Source organism: Lissotriton helveticus, chromosome 3_1 (assembly GCF_964261635.1).
Source record: "Lissotriton helveticus chromosome 3_1, aLisHel1.1, whole genome shotgun sequence".
Lineage (NCBI taxonomy): Eukaryota > Metazoa > Chordata > Amphibia > Caudata > Salamandridae > Lissotriton > Lissotriton helveticus.
In genome coordinates, this window is record NC_136061.1 from 414,413,105 (window position 1) to 414,435,225 (window position 22,121).

At 44.7% G+C, this 22,121-nt stretch overlaps 1 protein-coding gene across 4 annotated transcripts in view; it reads right to left on the reverse strand.

Moving 5' to 3' along the window:
* The window catches only part of LOC144822560 (uncharacterized), a 334,324-nt gene that overhangs the window by 12,270 nt on the left and 299,933 nt on the right, over positions 1-22,121 (reverse strand). Inside the window, exon 1 of one of the 4 annotated variants that reach the window (XM_078680233.1) lies at positions 13,655-13,775. The exons of 2 other annotated variants lie outside the window; for them this stretch is intronic. The gene's annotated coding sequence lies outside the window, so the exon portion shown is untranslated. Of the gene's footprint in view, positions 1-13,654; positions 13,776-21,823; positions 21,886-22,121 lie in introns of those variants that run through there. One more of the 4 variants, XR_013608641.1, reaches the window with a different exon arrangement.

A 22,121-nucleotide genomic window follows, 5' to 3' on the forward strand; every position in this document is an offset into this window, starting at 1 on the left:
ATCCAAAGCCTTTTGTAAGATCACTGCAGCTATCTCTGCTAAACTACATTGAATGGCAAAATATATTGGGAACAGATCAAAAGGCCCATGGTGGTTTAACTCGTCCTGCTCAAGGGCAAAACCGGACTCCAAGAAAGGCTCTTCAAGAGACCACAAGAGACAGGGGTAAAACAATCGGAGAATTAAGAACTAAGAATATAATATATATATAACGGAGTTGGATATTAGGGAAAAAGGAACTCCAAGAGCAAGCCTGAGCAGACCTACAGCAGGCGGCCACTGGTTGGAAAAGCAAACTCCCTCTTCTTAAAAAAAGAGCACTATTCCTACTCTGGAGTAACAGTCCCGCCAGATGTCTGGACCTCCCATTTTTGGGGCCATTTTTAATCCAGAAAATGCTCCTGTGAATGCACCACCGGATGTTCTTAGTCCTAACAACTATGTGGAGAAGTGTGGCTCACTGGTTAGGGGAGGCAGACCTGGAAGCAGAGGTCAGCCCGGGACCAGGGTTCAATTCCCGGCTCGGCGGGGTCTTGAGTCCTAAAATGTCCATGGACTCGACAATTCTCGCTCCGGTGCCTACTCGATTCATGGGTTCACACTCTGCGACTCTGAGCAATAGCTTGCTTAATCTCCACAACGGCCCCTCGCGGTGGGATGCCTGGCTTTCACCTTGCGGATACCCTGCCGGGGTTATCTCACAGGGGAATACCAGGACGGGTTCCCTAAGCAAGCGCTTAGAAACCGCTCGGTGATTTGCGCTATATAAATTCCTGTACATTTACATTTACATGTGCCACTAGAATTCATCACCATGGAGTAAGTCAATTCAACATTAAAAAGCAGTGCATTAGGTAAAGCCCCTAGGCCCGATGGGGTTCCTCTGGATGCATTTTAGTAATACCCTTCCCTATGGTTTCCAATTGTTTCCCAAACTTTTAATGCCACCGTAAACTGCGAGATTCCAAAAACCTGGGCAGAGAGTGTGATTGTTCCCATTTTTATACAAGCATTGGTAAATGCATTAGCTTTCATCTGCGTGATTAATAATATTTTGGCCTGTAAAATTTTAGCTTGGTGAGCAGTAGTGCAATATAAGTTACTGAAACTTCGTAAGTGTAATTACTTGTTTATTGAGAAAGGCAATATGTGCAGGAACAGCGTTTTTCACACAATTATGAATTTGCTGCACACTGTGGATGCCACATGCATCTCAGTGCTAAAGCCATAGGGGCCTTTGTGATTCCTATCTACTGTGTGGCCTCTTATGCCCAAAGAAATCAAGGAGCACACCAGTGTCAAAGACATATTTCTAACTGGGCACCCAGTGCCAGCAACAATTAGGTTGGGAGAGCCTCATGTCTTTTGTGAAACTGTAAGAGTGCAAGACTAGGGGCCAGATGTAGGAGCCCAAATACCGGTCGGTAACGGCCGATTTCGGCCATTACCGACCGGTATTTAGGAATTGGCATGTAGGGGCCATTATTTTACAGAATCGGTAAATTTACCGAATCTGTAAAATACCGACTCGGTAATTTTACCAATTCGGTAAATCTAAATGTAGGTGACACTCCTGAGAGTGTCACAGGCCCTTAAGAGTCGGTATTTTACCACACAATCGTTTGGTGTGGTAAAATACCGAATCCAGGTGTGCATGCACATCTGTGCATGCACACTGTGCAATGTGACACACAGACATCCCCTAAGGGCACGTATGTGTGCCACATGTCACACATGCCTTTACTACGGGTGCTAGAGGGTGTCAAAGTGACCCCCCCTGCACCCTTGCAACATCCGGTATTTACCGAATCGGTAAATACCGAATGTTACCGATTCGGTATTTCTATTTTATAAAATACCTACATCTCCCACCTTCATATTTACCGATTCATAAATACCGAATCGGTAAAATTCGGTATTTATGAGTCGGTAAATGTCACACAGTACATATCCCTTATGCTTTTAAAGAATTCCTCGAATCTACTATTGCATTCAACAAGCCTTTGATTTAAAAAAATAGTTTTTTCCATGTTGAAGCTGCTGTACAGAAGCACGACCAGGAGGCTCGGATGCCTGTTTAGTAGCAATGGATGCCTTGGTAGGAGACATAACTAATACCTGCTCATGAGACATACGTTTGTCCCACCTTCACATTAGCTTGGATATTTCATGGAGGTAAACAAAGGGGCATAGCCTACGCAACCACGTTTTTTTTTAAATAAAAAGATATTAGGAACACATTTGAGGAGGTAGAGCAATTACAACAAGCTACACGAGGTTGGGGGCGGGGAACAACGAACGGACAGTGGGAAGAGGGCATAGGGCGGTAAACAGAATGGACAGCAGGAGGGGAGAGGTTGGTAAACATAATGGATAATGGGAGGGAGGCGGGGTAGGGAAACAAAACAGACAGTGTGAGGAGGGCAGGACAGTGGAGAAAAGAACAAACAAGGGGAGGAGCAGGGCTTTCAGTGGGCCGGGTCTCCCCGTGTCTGAGTACCTGCAGGTTTTTAAAGGGTGCCTCAAAGCGGGTCTCTATTGTGCTCTGTTTTGTGCCATGGCACAGGCGTTCCGTTTTTTAGGTCTCGCCTAGCGAATGCAGCTCATGCGCTGCTTCACCTTGGCGAGACTTTTGTTGGGGGTTTTGGTAGCGAAGGGAGACAAACCATATGCGCGCACGTACAGGCAATGTGAACGCGCATGGCGTCTTCTCTCTGCCGCCTCCTCTGAAGGGGACAGGAGATGCGCACTCCCTACGCGTGCACATCTCATATCCCCATGTGAACACAGCACGCGCATGGCGCGCTTTCACTTTTCCTAACACTGGGTGTGTTTAGCTGGTTCAATAGAAAGAAAACATGATAACTCCTTGCACTTTCTCCTGTCATGAAATACCGTTAGCCCATTGCTTCCATGCTCGCTTCACCCTCCCCCTCCAGCCTAGCCGTCCCTGCAGCGGTTATCATTTTTTATATACCTCTGCAGTCTGCACCCAGAGCCTACGTTTTTGGGGTGAAATATTGCACCTGAGAAAATATGACTTTTAACTATTTCTGCTTCCAGTTTCAGTCCCAGGTGGGACCCGCCTCTTCCGTGTTGGCGCCATAAGTAGAACATGCTCTCTTCTGAAAGGCGCTTCTTCAATGGGACACTAAGCATGCTCATTCAATTGTGGCCTTGTCGCGGTCAGGCGCTCGAGTAATTACTCCTTTCACCGTTTCGTTGGTGAAGTTGATTAAATATTCTCCTGACCCTATCATGGTAGCCGAAAGGACGTACCCTTTGCTTGTTTAGCTTAGGCTGGCGCATGCGCACTGCCTTTAGATCTGGAACTTAAGGATCCACGAGGGTGAGCTGCAGAAGCGGGGTCTTGTTGCAGGATCGGTAGGCTTTTGAGCAGAGCAGCTGCTGTGACTCTCAACACTCTCTACACAGCCATGTCTACAGCAGCGGTGCTAAGCAGCAAGACAATCTCTGCGTGAGTACCTGCACCTGTTTTAGGAATTGGGGCGGGCAGGGCTGTAAATTAGTTATTTGGGGGAGTTAAACAGCCTTGCCAACTACAATGCATGGGTGGTTAGACTAAAGCGTTTAAGTGTGGTCGTCTGCATCACCGCACTAAAATGCATAGTCACGCATTATTACCGACTTGACACCCACTTGAGCGCTCTGCGAGGGGGCGAGGTACAGGCTGGAACTGCGACCGTCAAGCGCCCTGAGTGCTGTGATCATTGTGTGCGCACTGTGCTGCAAACGAGTCTTGTCCCACACCTTCCTGTCTGATTTTGAAGTTGAGCAAGTCCCAGCCCCTCCTTCCTTGGACCACCTTGGTTTCACAGGGAAAAAAAGAGTGTTGAGATGTATTAAATGCAGAAAATGCGGCGAACGGGAAAACTCGAGTCTCGCCTTGCCCACGCTGTCTTGCTCATTCCCGCTGAAAGCGGCTGTTTCACTTGCCTGAGCACATTGAGGAGTGCACATTTTAACCTGTATTCCGAAGACTGTTCTTTCTCCTAATGTAACTTTAATCAAATCCATAGGAGTGGGTACCATATTTTTACACAATCTTTTTGCAGAATTCAAGCATAACCATCATGAGGTTATCAAACCCCCTCCTCCCATGACTGCATTTGGAGCAGTAAGTAATTTCAAGCTACTTCAAGCACTATAGGCGCTAAATGTTAGTACGGAAAGGCCGTGCAGTGGTCTTGAGAAATATTTGTTTGTTTTTATATATATAAGAGGTGAAGAGTGAGTTGGGGGTGTATCTACTCCACTTAATATTCTTCAGTTGGTACCTAAACCCTAGTCTCTCTCCTGAGTTGCCGAACTTGGAGCTGGGGAAATGGGTTGTATAGTCTCTGCGTCGGCTCAACAACCTGTGATTCTGGGCGAATCACTTCATCTCCCATGCATACCAAAAATAAATGTGTCCTTGTGTGAGCACTGCAATGATAGTGGCATTACACCCAAAAGTATACTTGTGGAGACTTGGATAGTCCACAACCCCTGTCGCCTAAGTGGGGTGAAGAGGGCAGCACAACAGTATGGGGTTGCAGGTAGTGCCCAATTTGAGCCAGTTGCTATCTGTGGGTGCCACTGGTACTTATTTTTCCGCACAACATATTTCCCTGGAGCAAGAGGGAAACACACATCGCAAAGACAGAGGAAGTGAAAGACAGAACAAGCATTTGCAATGCAATAGGTCTCGCATTTGCGAAAGTTTGAGCTATTTGCATTGTAAATGACAATGCCTTTTATTTATGTGTTTGAAAACCTGCAAGCTGTGCGTAAACAAGCACTTTGTACTTATAGTCGATACTTATGAGAAGCAAGGCTGGCAGTCTAGGCTGGCAGTCTCTTTTACTGCCAGCCTTGCTTCTCGTAAGCAAGGACTATAATTTCAAAGTGCGTGTTTATGCACCGATTGCAGGTTTTAAAAACGAATGAATAAAAGGTATTGTCATTTACAATGCCAATAGCTCCAACTCTTGCAAATCTGAGACCTATTGCATTGCAAATGCTTGTTTCCGGACTGCAATGACGGCAAGCACATTGATGTGCGCATGCTCACACTGCTCCTTTCTCACTAGTGGAGAAGTTACGTCATGGCGTCATGCCAGGTGAGCTTTGTAGGGGCTAGGTAAATCGTGTACAGACAGTAATTTTTTCTCTGGATTTCCCTTCCCTTTTTAAAACTCAGGATCAGCAACATTGTCATGGTGTCACCAGTGCTTTGAATGGAAGCTTTTTCAATATTATATATAAGCCATAGTTGCTGCTTATTTATCTTATGCAACTAACAACCATTGAAAAAGCCAATAGTCCTTACTTGCTGTAGGTATGTTACTTGTGGTATCATATATCTAGATGCAATTACAGAAACAGCAAAATACAAGTCGGGCGGCACACTATGCTAAGCACAGATTTTTAGCTTACGTTTTTTTAAACCACGCCCTTAATTACATTGGCCACGCCACTTTGAGAGACCCTCCAGTTTTTTTATCCCACTTAAAGCCCTGGGGAAGAGGATAGGGTGGTGGGGAAACAGAGTGGATAGGAGGTTGAGGAGACAGAATGGACAAAAGTAAAACAAGAGGGATGACAGGCACTCACTAGACAGATGCAATGAGTAGTCAAGGGGAAATGAAAGTACCAGGTCTGTACCAGCCAGAATCGAGCAGGACACTGACAACAAGGGCCAGAGGGCTAAAAACGGAAACTGGAGTTGGTGCGACTGCTTGGGGACAGAAGCACGCAACATATGACCCGTGCCGAATAACAAAAACGGCGGAAGATAGTGGCCGCCATATTGGAGAGAGGCCCCATTTGGCTAGAATGGTTTGTACAGATGGGGGCGGGGGGCACAAAAAACAATATATGAAAAAGATATGGAAAAATATTAATTAAACAAAAAAAAAAGAGATAAGCAAGCCGCTCTCTGTGGTGTGCACCTACGTGCTACCAAGAATGGCCACAATCTGCCATAACGAAAGTAAGGCAAGGGTAGTTAAGAATGGTCAAGTGAAAATGGCCATGCAGAGAGGCAAGGCAGACAATCTGCCATAACGAAAGTAAGGCAGACCTAGTCAAGTGAAAGCCCCAAGAATATATTAAGACGTTAAATAAACAAAATACAATATGGAAATATGGAAATTTTAAAAACAAGTACTGAAGTGGATCCTAGGACCGTTTTCGGGCATCAACCTAGCCTGGCTGATGAAGGGTAATACCCAGAAACCGGTCCCAGGATGCTTGTTTCCGGTCCAGGGAGGACCTGGCTTGACAGTTCGGTCTGGACTTTTCCTATGAGGCGCAGGTTCAAAACTGATTTGCAAATGGCTGGGTCTAAACTGGGGTGGCATGGTGAGCAAAAGAATGAAGGATTTAACCCCGATCTCTTAACTGGGGGTGAATGTATGGTTTATTCAGCATTCCGTCCATCATTTGTTTGTGTAGCACTTTTCACCCTAAGTCGTATGGGTATGCCCAGATGTGGGTCCCTTGCTCACTGTGACACTGGATTCAAGCTAGCCTGCTGATGAAGGGTAATACCCAGAAACCGGTCCCAGGATGCTTGTTTCCGGTCTAGGGAGGACCAGGCTTGGCAGTTCGGTCTGGACTGTTCCCATGAGGCACAGGGTCAAGACTGATTTGCATATGGCTGGGTCTCAACTGGGATTGCACGGTGAGTAAAAGAACGACGGATTTCACCCAGATCTCTTGACTGGGGGTGAATGTATGATTTATTCACCATTCCGTCCATCATTTGTTTGGCTAACACTTTTCACCCGTTAGTGGGATGGGTATTCCCAGTCGTGGCTCCCTTGCTCACTGTGCCACTGGATTCAAGCTAGCCGGGCTGATGAAGGGTAATACCCAGAAACCGGTCCCAGGATGCTGGACTGTTCCCATGAGGGACAGGGTCAAGACTGATTTGCACATGGCTGGGTCTAAACTGCGATGGCATGGTGAGCAAAATAACAATGGATTTAAACCAGATCTCTTGACTGGGGGTGAATATATGATTTATCCAGCATTCCGTCCATCATTTGTTTGTGTAGCACATTAAATGGATGAATGCATGCCCACCGAGTCATTGAGAATGCTACAAACCATAAATCAAGCAACTCTCCATAAATCTCTGGACATACCTATAGACCTAGGGGGAGGAGGCAAGGGAGAACAACCCCTGATGCGACCCAAACTATCCCCAGACCAACAGCTGCAATTGGGACAGTTGCTAGATCGATACCCAGGAATAAGTTCAGGCAACCCTGGACGCACATCCCTCGTGGCTCACGATATAGTGACCCAACAAGGACAAGTGGTAAATTTGAAACCCTATATAATACCAGAGGCTAGAAGGGCAGCAGTAGAACGGGAAATAGAGGCTATACTCAAAGCAGATATAATTGCACCTCCCAACAGTAATTGGCGCTCTCCGATTGTGTTAGTACCCAAGCCGGATGGAAACATCCGTTTTTGCATAGATTTCCACCAGGTGAAAGCCCATTCCAAATTCGACAACTACCCCATGCCTCACGTGGACGAGCTGATAGAGAGACTAGGCGAAGGCAAGATAATGTCCACCATCGATTTAACCAAAGGTTATTGGCAAATTCCCCCGACTTGATCAGCCCGAGAAAAGACGGCCTTCTCCACGCCATCCGGGCTATACCATTTCAAGGTGATGCCGTTCGGCCTTCACGGAGCCCCAGCAACTTTTCAAAGGCTTATGGACATCATACTACGAGCCCACGAACAATATGCAGTATCATATTTGGATGATTTAGTGGTGTATAGCCCGGACTGGGAGACGCACTTAGAGCACCTTAAGAACATATTTGATACCTTGACAAAAGCGGGCCTTACCCTAAATTCAAAGAAAACCACTCTAGGAACACATCAGATACAATATCTGGGGTACACCTAGGCTGTCCTGTTTTCAGTTTCTATTTTGGGTAAATTCTGGTTTTTTTTTTCAGTGTTTTCAATATCTTAAAAAACTGTTTTTATCAGTGGTTACACATTTTCACGCCACTAAAAACAACAGAAAAAGTGTTTTTCCGGTGTTTATGGAATGTTTTGCTTTTATCATTGTTTGCTTTATGCACTGAAAGAACATGGCATATAGATAGTGTACGTATAGTGAATATGAGGTCCAAAGAGATTTTTGCAAATTAATCATATTGTAGTACACCATACAATACTTCTTCAGTGAGTCTTTGGTCATGTGTGCTCGCGCTTTCCTTCCCATGTAAACTTCTGTGAAAAGGCTCTCTCAGCATTCATAGCCCCTTGGGCTGAGAACCGTCAGCTAATGGGCAAAGTTGGGATGACTCTTTCATTGATGCCGCATAAAGCACAAAATAATAAATATTTGCGTTTTAGTTCCTGGGCATAAGAAAACAGTGCACCAGAATGGACTAAAACGTCAATAGCATCCCTCATTAACTCTGAAGATTGTAAAGAGGCTTTCAGCATACCATCTAACAAGTGGCAAGGATCTCCTACAGGGAATCACTTCAGCTCGGGTATCAGTTTTGACAGGTCATCACTCAATTTTTTTATATACGTAGCTGAATCACTACAAATACAAACAATATCACTCCAATCTTTGTTGAACTTGGAAAGAACCTTTTTTGCAGAGCATAACAAGTGACACATGCGTTCCATGTTTTCCAAAAGTCTGGTGTCACATTTTCACCACTATCCCAGATGCTTGGTGATATATATATACTTGTCACTATACCTTGCATTTAATGTTTAAAGCCTGAGGTGTTAGCAATTCACCCACTATCAATACTTACCCACTAGAAACTATGGTCTGATGTATTAAGGGTTTTTACCCATTCTCTGTGGGAAAATGTGATGACACATATTAGGAAAGATTTTTATGAAACTAGCCATTTTACCTATCAGTAAAAGAATCAAATGCAGCCAAAATATCAAATGTGAGTTTGATATGTCCCGATTCTCTACAGTTTATAAAATAATGAAACTAAACCTAAAACGTGAAACTAATCCCTGCATCTTTAGACCAAAGGCCATAAAACTGAAAAAAATAAAAGGAAGAAAAAACAATATTTTAGTGGCATCCCTAAAGAACAAAACTCAAGCAGAATAATGTTAGCCAGTCTTTCTTACTGCTAGCTTGTATAACAAAGTTACATTTTATTGACCCCTTCAGTTAGAACAAAATGACTCTTTCACTTTATTTTTCCTTTCTTTGAATGGCATTTAGTTTGTGGTTGTGCAGGTGTTTTTTCAGTGTTTATATGTTTTCACCGGTGAGGGCTATTTTTCGTTCAGTGGGGTTTTATCAGTTATTATAGGTTTAAACCTAAAACCCCACAGCCTAGGTACACCATAAGCGAAGGGATCATACAACCACGACACAATAAGTTAAAGGCTATTCATAACATTCCTCCACCCACCACCTGGAGAGAGGTACAGGGTTTTCTGGGATTGGTGGGTTATCACCGCAGATTAATTCCTCATTTTTCCAAGGTAGCCAGCCCCCTCACAGATTTACTCAGACAAAAACACACCAGGACAAAGATAGACTGGAGTGCCACCCAGGAGGAGAGTTTCTGTTCCCTAAAGAAATTGCTGTGTAACGCCCCTGTGCTGACCTGTCCGGACTACCGAAAGTCGTTTGTATTACAAACAGATGCCCCTGATAGAGGGCTAGGAGCAGTGTTGTCCCAACCTGATACCCTGGTTTTGCTTCGACCGGTGCTATTCCTGAGCTGAAAACTGTTTCCAAGGGAACCCAGGTATGCCATCATGGAAATAGAATGCCTAGCCATAAAATGGGCCATGGAGTCCCTACAATACTGCTTACTAGGACGCCCCTTCTTTCGGTTAACGGATCATGCTCCCTTGACATGGCTAGCTACCCATAAGGACACTAATACTAAAGTACTGCGATGGTTCTCAGCCTTACAGCCCTTTTCCTTTCAGACACTACACATCCCAGGAAAGCTATAGGGAAACGCGGATTACTTCTCCAGGTTTCCTGCATCTGAGTGGCCCAATCGCCCATCCCGGGAAGAAAGGTAATGTGATATGGGCAGTACGGGCCGGAACTCCCGAGACTTTCAATATGGCACCCGAATGTGTACAGCCCCAGGAGAAGGTCGACAGTGCAGGAGAAGGTTGACAGTGCAGCCACGGCAGACGCACACGGAATGACGGGAGGCTGCGAGGGGGAAAGAAAAGACAGAGCGGGTCATCGAAAAGGAGAAGCACGGCGAGAGCGACCGAACGCCAGCCACAAGGAGCAGCATCCCGAAGACCTGAGGAGGAGGATGGCGCCGGAGAGAAGCCCTGGAACACTGAGGACATAGGAACAAAGCAGAAGAGGGAGGTTTCCCCACCAACCACTGCCTCAGTATCCAGACGTCCCCGCGAAAGACAGGATGCCGAGATACTCCGCGCTACGGTCCCGGAGGGCCGTAGCTCCAGGCAAGTGTCCTTTTTGGATTCTTGGAGAAGATTTGCAGGGAGGGTGTTAAAGGGGTTTCTGCATGAGTAGAAGGGGTACGTTTTCCGCTGAACCCTATCACTGTGTCCCCTCCTTCCCCTCGCCTCATGAAACCTCAGGTGAAACACTGGCACTGGTGGATACACAGGCCCTGGTGAAGGGATAGCACCATAGTGGAGCTCAGGATTAACCAGTGACGGTATTGTGTTTTCTGCTTTTCTTTTGGGGACGCCGGGCCCTGGCATGTAAGAGACTGGAGGAGTACTGACCTGAAAACTAAGGAATATCAAGTGAAGACTGGAGATGCCCTTATCCAGCGCTTTGTTCCATTTAATTTCTTTCTCCGTTGTTGCATTGATTACCCTTAAACACCTGAACAGACTTATGGACTAATTCTCCTTTAAATAAAGTCTCACCTTCAACCCCACAGAATCTCGTGTGGCCCAGTATTATGCCTCTAAGACCCTACGTTACTGGATAGTCACTGGGGCCAGTGAGAGCCAATACCACAGGAGACTATCGGCCTGCCCAGTGCAACTTCTACTTTTATAGTGCATAAAGAACTAGGCATTGAATTTATTGAATACACAATTCACCTAAGTATTTTGAAGAAGTGGCATGGTATCTGGTCAAAGGAATGTACCATATTTAATAGGGAGGTCGATGAAGATTGCCTGGGTTTGGACCATTTCGAAAAGCTTCCTTGGTTGCAGAATGTGTGATCCTTATTACAAGACTGAGGGGAAGATTTGAGCCCTGTAGAACATCATAACAGCTTGAAATATGGTAAATATGAAATGTAAACACTTCCAGTAGGGAAAAGGACTGTCTGTAGAGAACACCAGGAAATGACAAAACTTACTGTCTATCGATATTGCTCGGGCCACATTGAACAGGGGATAAAAGAACATTTGATTAGAGTAAAAAGTGTATATAACAGAATCTTGTTGACTAGATTACATCTAGAGTTAATCCATCATTTAGTGGCATTCCGAAAAACTGATTTGTAGTCATGGAATTTACCTAGATGTCCATGTGATGGGAAAGCAATACAGTCAACATCACATTTTATGTTGTTTTGCAAATTTTATAGTGATATTTGAAGACTAAAATGATGCATTTTACTAATCTCAGGGTATTATCCATCACCTAGTGGCTCTTACTTTTCAAAAACATTGATCAACTATTAAAACATGTTGCATGATCCTCGCTTTTATAAAAATGGCCCTTTTTAGGTGTAAATCATTAACTCATTCAGACAATCTGAGCTATGAGGATAATTGAATAGGTTGAGGGATTATGCATAAAACTCTGATTTTCTCTGTAACACTCCCATAGTGGTATTTTAGGATTTTAATATATTGTAATATATTTATACTGCACAGTTTTTATATTGACTCTTTTATAAAGCATATATGGTTTGAATTATACTGTGCTCAGATTTTATATGTATTTATTGTATTTCCAATGTTTTATGAATTTATACATAAATTTTAATAGAGACTCCTTTGATTTGATTTGACTATCAAGAATGAGGTGACATGGAAGCACTCACTCCACACTGTGACAACTACACATCTGTCCACTGCCAGATGACGCTGTTGAAAGTTGCACATGAGTGGTTTAGCTAGGTGTCACATGTAGTCCTGAAGAGTAGACATGGAGACATTGTGGCTCCAAGTGTTAAGCGATATCAGCACAATTAAGCATTATACACGAGTCTGGCTAGGAATAACCCCAGTCTATAACGTCCCACGTCGGCAGACCTTTTGAACATTGTAAATGTAAATGCCATTACAATACTACATGTGGGTTAGGAAATATCCAGTCCAGAAAATGGTCTCACTTGTGTCCAAATCGGAAGCATTTTCACAGTCTCGCAAACTCTCATACCAATGTTATACAAAGTGCTAACACACACCTATGACCCCAACATGTCAGCATATCTCTCGCTGATGCATGTAACCAGCCAGAGTATCAGCTACACAAATTCACATGTCCACCACACCTCACTGAATAAACTCATCTCAGTGGAATGCAAACACACATTGCCAGATAGTAATGCAAGTCTCCCCACCAGGTGTGTCATTGCTACAACAGTCTGGCCTGCCTAATGACATCCAACAATGTAATTGTGTATGTGTGACTCGCACACCCATATCTCCACACCCCTGTATGTAGTTACACCTACTCTGTACATCCATTACCCAAAACCTATTTACATGAACACATTGACCAACACATACCCATAGGATGGAATCAGAATGAAATGCAAATAGGCCCTCAGTTCATGTATGGAACTGTTGTATATATGACAGTACATCACCTAACGGTATACATGCCAGCATGTAGGCATCAATACAGGTGGCACCAATGGTGTCAGCCACATCAGAATACTCTAAATCCCCCATTTACCAAGGGGAAGTAGTGAACATTGGATGCCTCCAGAATGCATGGCATGCCATGCCACAAGTCTGCGGACCACCATCACATGAGACACAATAGTGAGAAAGCATCATTCCAGACACAAGGATGATATGTGGGCTGTTTGGAACCACTGTCACACATTACATCAATGGATAATGTAGCCAACCTCTGACATCAGCAGACCTGTGGCTGGTAAACTCTGGTAAATGTCATTTTACTGGACCCGGCTTAGTACCTGGTCATATAAACAATATTTTACGGGTGTCAGCATGCACTTAATGCAAGACCTACACATGCAACAACTCTCCCATTGTGTGGGACAGGAGTCACCTTCAAGCTTGATGGGGAAACAGTTGCCAGAAAGATAGTTGAGCAGAAATGTTCACCCATGACAATATTCACCCCCTCCTTGCTGCTGTTAGGCTCGCAACTGCCCATCAAGATCTAGGTACGCCATTGGCACAGTGTGAAGTGTTTTCTTCCATGTCACCATGCATAGATATGTGCATCCAACAGGTACAAACAGGTACCGGATCCAGGCCTGTATACACACCACCATTATGATGTGATGTCCACAAAGTATAGTGCAACATAAACCATCATTGCCCTATGTATGACCCACACTTTCTGAGATATACAACACTGACTTCAGTCTGGGATTCTGAGCCACAATATGGCCGAAGGGTTTGGGTTCTAACATTTTTGCAGATGATAGACTGTATTAGCAATACTCACCTGCTCCTCTGGTGAGTCATAGAGCTGGTGGTACAGGGGAAGGATCTCGGACACCAGGGTCTCAAGCTCCTCTGGAGTAAAGGCAGGAGACCTGCTCCCTGTACAGCGTGTCATTACTGCTCCTGTAGGTGGCAAACAGACGATGAGGATCTTTGCTAAGCAGAAGTCTGAAGGCAAGTGATTTGATGCTCAAATGGCCACCTCTAAGTATGTCACATAGAAGGACTTCTGTGAAGAAGGACACAGCCATTAGCCCAGGACACTCGCAATTTTCAACGTTGGCCTATGGCTGTGACCTCCGTAATCGATACCGCCTACCGAGAGGTTCCAACACCCACCTGTTGACGTATCAGCATGTCCCATTCTATGCTCCAGGCATCCACATAGGCAGTGTCAACTGTAGGTAGACATAGGCCTCGTATGGATATGGTCCCATTTTTTCAATGTTGGCCTATGGCTGTGACCACCGTAATCGATACCGCACGATTCTGCATGTCCCATTAGTGAGGTCAGGCATCCACCATGTCAGTGTTGAAAGCCTTATTAACAAACAATCTCCTAAGTCCGCCTCCACAAGTTACATATATATTGGAACATGTCCCCTAATGTATGACACTAATCCTCTGCCTATAACAATCCTCAAACGTCAGTGTTGTACATGACTGTGCATGCACACATGATTACTGTGGCCCAGGGTACAACTGTGGCAATGGTAGGTATGTGTGCAATGCAGAATCCTCAACATGACAGATTCCACAATACAATAGTAGACTGTATAATGGACACAGTGCTGTAACAGACACACGAGGAGGCCAGATTGGGGATGATTGGTGGAGCGTGCAGTAATGGCAGTGTGCCCGAATCTTCCCGGTCATTTCCGTAGCTCTCTGAAAAGTCAATATTATGCTTTAGGCTGTTTACCACCTGCAATGGCCCTCCTACAACAGTGGTCAGTAGGTTACATGTTTCATCCAGACCATTGGCAGGCAGCTCTTCCACTTTCCTCATCCAAGAAGTAGATGTGTATACTATGGTGTGTCATACAATGATGATGTTTATTGCTGTGTACTGCTGACATCTGCAGGGATGTTTATTCACATTACATCTGGCTGTGTCTTGGTATATGTGTGTACACTTTGACCAATATTCATATCTGTGTACACTCAAAACATAGGAGGAGGCCGTAGACGACAGCCTCCTGTGTACCGGCCATTTCCAGACCCACAAACTATGGAAGAAAGAGACATCATCAGAAGGTTTTGTCTCAATAGGCAGATAATACAAGATCTATATGATTAGCTGGAGCTTCATTTACATCTTTGAAAGAACTATCCCTCATCACTGACACCAATAGTGAAACTCATGGCAGCACTGGATTTCCTGGGCACCGGTTCTTTTCAGTACACTGTGGCGATAACTGGATAGAATGGTGGAATATCACAACCTATGTTGGGGAGAGGAGTTGGCCTAACGGCTAGGTTGTCGACCTCAAATCTGGGGAACTGGGTTTGAGTCTCTGCAATGACGATGAACATCCTGTGATCCTGGGCAAATCGCTTAATCTCCCCGTGCCCAACAAAAATGAATGTGTCCTCATGTGATGCAACTGGTGCTATACCCGTTTCGGGGCAAGTTCGTGCTATAGATAAAACTCTGTAAAATATAAATAAATAAATAAAAATGTTCTGTGGCGTGCTAAGTGATGTGCTGGTAACATTGCTGAGAAACATGGACAGCTACATTCAGTTCCCCAGACGAACAAGTTACTTACCTTCGGTAACGCATTTTCTGGTGGATACAGTATCTGCCTGTGGATTCCTCACCTTGTGAATATCCCCTTTCGTCAGCAACATTCGGAAATAATTTTTGTAGCTTCGCGCCGACGTGGACGACATCACAGAGGCAGGACACCGAGCGCGACTCCGCTGACGTCACCGACTCCATAATAGGCCCACGCCGGCATGATGACATCAGTTCCGCCCTTTTTTCCGTGCCTTCGAGGCACACGGACGGACCGACATCAGTAGATATATACACAGTACACAAATGTCAAGATAACACACATAGTGTGAAACCAAGCAGAAAAGCAATTGAAATAAAACTCTTCCTTCAACAATAAAAACATATTAACATCACAGTTACTCAGGTATAGAAGAGTGGACAACGGGGAGGCGGGAGGGTCAGTGAGGAAGCCACAGGCAGATACTGTATCCACCAGAAAAAGCGTTACCGAAGGTAAGTAACTTGTTCTTCTGATGGATACATCTGCCAGTGCAGTTTTTATATTGACTCTTTTATAAAGCATATATGGTTTGAATTATACTGTGCTCAGATTTTATATGTATTTATTGTATTTCCAATGTTTTATGAATGTATACATAAATTTGAATAGAGACTCCTTTGATTTGATTTGACTATCAAGAATGAGGTGACATGGAAGCACTCACTCCACACTGTGACAACTACACATCTGTCCACTGCCAGATGACGCTGTTGAAAGCTGCACATGAGTGGTTTAGCTAGGTGTCACATGTAGTCCTGAAGAGTAGACATGGAGACATTGTGGCTCCAAGTGTTAAGCGATATCAGCACAATTAAGCATTATACACGAGTCTGGCTAGGAATAACCCCAGTCTATAACGTCCCACGTCGGCAGACCTTTTGAACATTGTAAATGTAAATGCCATTACAATACTACATGTGGGTTAGGAAATATCCAGTCCAGAAAATGGTCTCACTTGTGTCCAAATCTGAAGCATTTTCACAGTCTCGCAAACTCTCATACCAATGTTATACAAAGTGCTAACACACACCTATGACCCCAACATGTCAGCATATCTCTCGCTGATGCATGTAACCAGCCAGAGTATCAGCTACACAAATTCACATGTCCACCACACCTCACTGAATAAACTCATCTCAGTGGAATGCAAACACACATTGCCAGATAGTAATGCAAGTCTCCCCACCAGGTGTGTCATTGCTACAACAGTCTGGCCTGCCTAATGACATCCAACAATGTAATTGTGTATGTGTGACTCGCACACCCATATCTCCACACCCCTGTATGTAGTTACACCTACTCTGTACATCCATTACCCAAAACCTATTTACATGAACACATTGACCAACACATACCCATAGGATGGAATCAGAATGAAATGCAAATAGGCCCTCAGTTCATGTATGGAACTGTTGTATATATGACAGTACATCACCTAACGGTATACATGCCAGCATGTAGGCATCAATACAGGTGGCACCAATGGTGTCAGCCACATCAGAATACTCTAAATCCCCCATTTACCAAGGGGAAGTAGTGAACATTGGATGCCTCCAGAATGCATGGCATGCCATGCCACAAGTCTGCGGACCACCATCACATGAGACACAATAGTGAGAAAGCATCATTCCAGACACAAGGATGATATGTGGGCTGTTTGGAACCACTGTCACACATTACATCAATGGATAATGTAGCCAACCTCTGACATCAGCAGACCTGTGGCTGGTAAACTCTGGTAAATGTCATTTTACTGGACCCGGCTTAGTACCTGGTCATATAAACAATATTTTACGGGTGTCAGCATGCACTTAATGCAAGACCTACACATGCAACAACTCTCCCATTGTGTGGGACAGGAGTCACCTTCAAGCTTGATGGGGAAACAGTTGCCAGAAAGATAGTTGAGCAGAAATGTTCACCCATGACAATATTCACCCCCTCCTTGCTGCTGTTAGGCTCGCAACTGCCCATCAAGATCTGGGTACGCCATTGGCACAGTGTGGAGTGTTTTCTTCCATGTCACCATGCATAGATATGTGCATCCAACAGGTACAAACAGGTACCGGATCCAGGCCTGTATACACACCACCATTATGATGTGATGTCCACAAAGTATAGTGCAACATAAACCATCATTGTCCTATGTATGACCCACACTTTCTGAGATATACAACACTGACTTCAGTCTGGGATTCTGAGCCACAATATGGCCGAAGGGTTTGGGTTCTAACATTTTTGCAGATGATAGACTGTGTTAGCAATACTCACCTGCTCCTCTGGTGAGTCATAGAGCTGGTGGTACAGGGGAAGGATCTCGGACACCAGGGTCTCAAGCTCCTCTGGAGTAAAGGCAGGAGACCTGCTCCCTGTACAGCGTGTCATTACTGCTCCTGTAGGTGGCAAACAGACGATGAGGATCTTTGCTAAGCAGAAGTCTGAAGGCAAGTGATTTGATGCTCAAATGGCCACCTCTAAGTATGTCACATAGAAGGACTTCTGTGAAGAAGGACACAGCCATTAGCCCAGGACACTCGCAATTTTCAACGTTGGCCTATGGCTGTGACCTCCGTAATCGATACCGCCTACCGAGAGGTTCCAACACCCACCTGTTGACGTATCAGCATGTCCCATTCTATGCTCCAGGCATCCACATAGGCAGTGTCAACTGTAGGTAGACATAGGCCTCGTATGGATATGGTCCCATTTTTTCAATGTTGGCCTACGGCTGTGACCACCGTAATCGATACCGCACGATTCTGCATGTCCCATTAGTGAGGTCAGGCATCCACCATGTCAGTGTTGAAAGCCTTATTAACAAACAATCTCCTAAGTCCGCCTCCACAAGTTACATATATATTGGAACATGTCCCCTAATGTATGACACTAATCCTCTGCCTATAACAATCCTCAAACGTCAGTGTTGTACATGACTGTGCATGCACACATGATTACTGTGGCCCAGGGTACAACTGTGGCAATGGTAGGTATGTGTGCAATGCAGAATCCTCAACATGACAGATTCCACAATACAATAGTAGACTGTATAATGGACACAGTGCTGTAACAGACACACGAGGAGGCCAGATTGGGGATGATTGGTGGAGCGTGCAGTAATGGCAGTGTGCCCGAATCTTCCCGGTCATTTCCGTAGCTCTCTGAAAAGTCAATATTATGCTTTAGGCTGTTTACCACCTGCAATGGCCCTCCTACAACAGTGGTCAGTAGGTTACATGTTTCATCCAGACCATTGGCAGGCATCTCTTCCACTTTCCTCATCCAAGAAGTAGATGTGTATACTATGGTGTGTCATACAATGATGATGTTTATTGCTGTGTACTGCTGACATCTGCAGGGATGTTTATTCACATTACATCTGGCTGTGTCTTGGTATATGTGTGTACACTTTGACCAATATTCATATCTGTGTACACTCAAAACATAGGAGGAGGCCGTAGACGACAGCCTCCTGTGTACCGGCCATTTCCAGACCCACAAACTATGGAAGAAAGAGACATCATCAGAAGGTTTTGTCTCAATAGGCAGATAATACAAGATCTATATGATTAGCTGGAGCTTCATTTACATCTTTGAAAGAACTATCCCTCATCACTGACACCAATAGTGAAACTCATGGCAGCACTGGATTTCCTGGGCACCGGTTCTTTTCAGTACACTGTGGCGATAACTGGATAGAATGGTGGAATATCACAACCTATGTTGGGGAGAGGAGTTGGCCTAACGGCTAGGTTGTCGACCTCAAATCTGGGGAACTGGGTTTGAGTCTCTGCAATGACGATGAACATCCTGTGATCCTGGGCAAATCGCTTAATCTCCCCGTGCCCAACAAAAATGAATGTGTCCTCATGTGATGCAACTGGTGCTATACCCGATTCGGGGCAAGTTCGTGCTATAGATAAAACTCTGTAAAATATAAATAAATAAATAAAAATGTTCTGTGGCGTGCTAAGTGATGTGCTGGTAACATTGCTGAGAAACATGGACAGCTACATTCAGTTCCCCAGACGAACAAGTTACTTACCTTCGGTAACGCATTTTCTGGTGGATACAGTATTTGCCTGTGGATTCCTCACCTTGTGAATATCCCCTTTCGTCAGCAACATTCGGAAATTATTTTTGTAGCTTCGCGCCGACGTGGACGACATCACAGAGGCAGGACACCGCGCGCGACTCCGCTGACGTCACCGACTCCATAATAGGCCCACGCCGGCATGATGACATCAGTTCCGCCCTTTTTTCCGTGCCTTCGAGGCACACGGACGGACTGACATCAGTAGATATATACACAGTACACAAATGTCAAGATAACACACATAGTGTGAAACCAAGCAGAAAAGCAATTGAAATAAAACTCTTCCTTCAACAATAAAAACATATTAACATCACAGTTACTCAGGTATAGAAGAGTGGACAACGGGGAGGCGGGAGGGTCAGTGAGGAAGCCACAGGCAGATACTGTATCCACCAGAAAAAGCGTTACCGAAGGTAAGTAACTTGTTCTTCTGATGGATACATCTGCCAGTGCACAGTTTTTATATTGACTCTTTTATAAAGCATATATGGTTTGAATTATACTGTGCTCAGATTTTATATGTATTTATTGTATTTCCAATGTTTTATGAATGTATACATAAATTTGAATAGAGACTCCTTTGATTTGATTTGACTATCAAGAATGAGGTGCCATGGAAGCACTCACTCCACACTGTGACAACTACACATCTGTCCACTGCCAGATGACGCTGTTGAAAGCTGCACATGAGTGGTTTAGCTAGGTGTCACATGTAGTCCTGAAGAGTAGACATGGAGACATTGTGGCTCCAAGTGTTAAGCGATATCAGCACAATTAAGCATTATACACGAGTCTGGCTAGGAATAACCCCAGTCTATAACGTCCCACGTCGGCAGACCTTTTGAACATTGTAAATGTAAATGCCATTACAATACTACATGTGGGTTAGGAAATATCCAGTCCAGAAAATGGTCTCACTTGTGTCCAAATCGGAAGCATTTTCACAGTCTCGCAAACTCTCATACCAATGTTATACAAAGTGCTAACACACACCTATGACCCCAACATGTCAGCATATCTCTCGCTGATGCATGTAACCAGCCAGAGTATCAGCTACACAAATTCACATGTCCACCACACCTCACTGAATAAACTCATCTCAGTGGAATGCAAACACACATTGCCAGATAGTAATGCAAGTCTCCCCACCAGGTGTGTCATTGCTACAACAGTCTGGCCTGCCTAATGACATCCAACAATGTAATTGTGTATGTGTGACTCGCACACCCATATCTCCACACCCCTGTATGTAGTTACACCTACTCTGTACATCCATTACCCAAAACCTATTTACATGAACACATTGACCAACACATACCCATAGGATGGAATCAGAATGAAATGCAAATAGGCCCTCAGTTCATGTATGGAACTGTTGTATGTATGACAGTACATCACCTAACGGTATACATGCCAGCATGTAGGCATCAATACAGGTGGCACCAATGGTGTCAGCCACATCAGAATACTCTAAATCCCCCATTTACCAAGGGGAAGTAGTGAACATTGGATGCCTCCAGAATGCATGGCATGCCATGCCACAAGTCTGCGGACCACCATCACATGAGACACAATAGTGAGAAAGCATCATTCCAGACACAAGGATGATATGTGGGCTGTTTGGAACCACTGTCACACATTACATCAATGGATAATGTAGCCAACCTCTGACATCAGCAGACCTGTGGCTGGTAAACTCTGGTAAATGTCATTTTACTGGACCCGGCTTAGTACCTGGTCATATAAACAATATTTTACGGGTGTCAGCATGCACTTAATGCAAGACCTACACATGCAACAACTCTCCCATTGTGTGGGACAGGAGTCACCTTCAAGCTTGATGGGGAAACAGTTGCCAGAAAGATAGTTGAGCAGAAATGTTCACCCATGACAATATTCACCCCCTCCTTGCTGCTGTTAGGCTCGCAACTGGCCATCAAGATCTGGGTACGCCATTGGCACAGTGTGGAGTGTTTTCTTCCATGTCACCATGCATAGATATGTGCATCCAACAGGTACAAACAGGTACCGGATCCGGCCTGTATACACACCACCATTATGATGTGATGTCCACAAAGTATAGTGCAACATAAACCATCATTGTCCTATGTATGACCCACACTTTCTGAGATATACAACACTGACTTCAGTCTGGGATTCTGAGCCACAATATGGCCGAAGGGTTTGGGTTCTAACATTTTTGCAGATGATAGACTGTATTAGCAATACTCACCTGCTCCTCTGGTGAGTCATAGAGCTGGTGGTACAGGGGAAGGATCTCGGACACCAGGGTCTCAAGCTCCTCTGGAGTAAAGGCAGGAGACCTGCTCCCTGTACAGCGTGTCATTACTGCTCCTGTAGGTGGCAAACAGACGATGAGGATCTTTGCTAAGCAGAAGTCTGAAGGCAAGTGATTTGATGCTCAAATGGCCACCTCTAAGTATGTCACATAGAAGGACTTCTGTGAAGAAGGACACAGCCATTAGCCCAGGACACTCGCAATTTTCAACGTTGGCCTATGGCTGTGACCTCCGTAATCGATACCGCCTACCGAGAGGTTCCAACACCCACCTGTTGACGTATCAGCATGT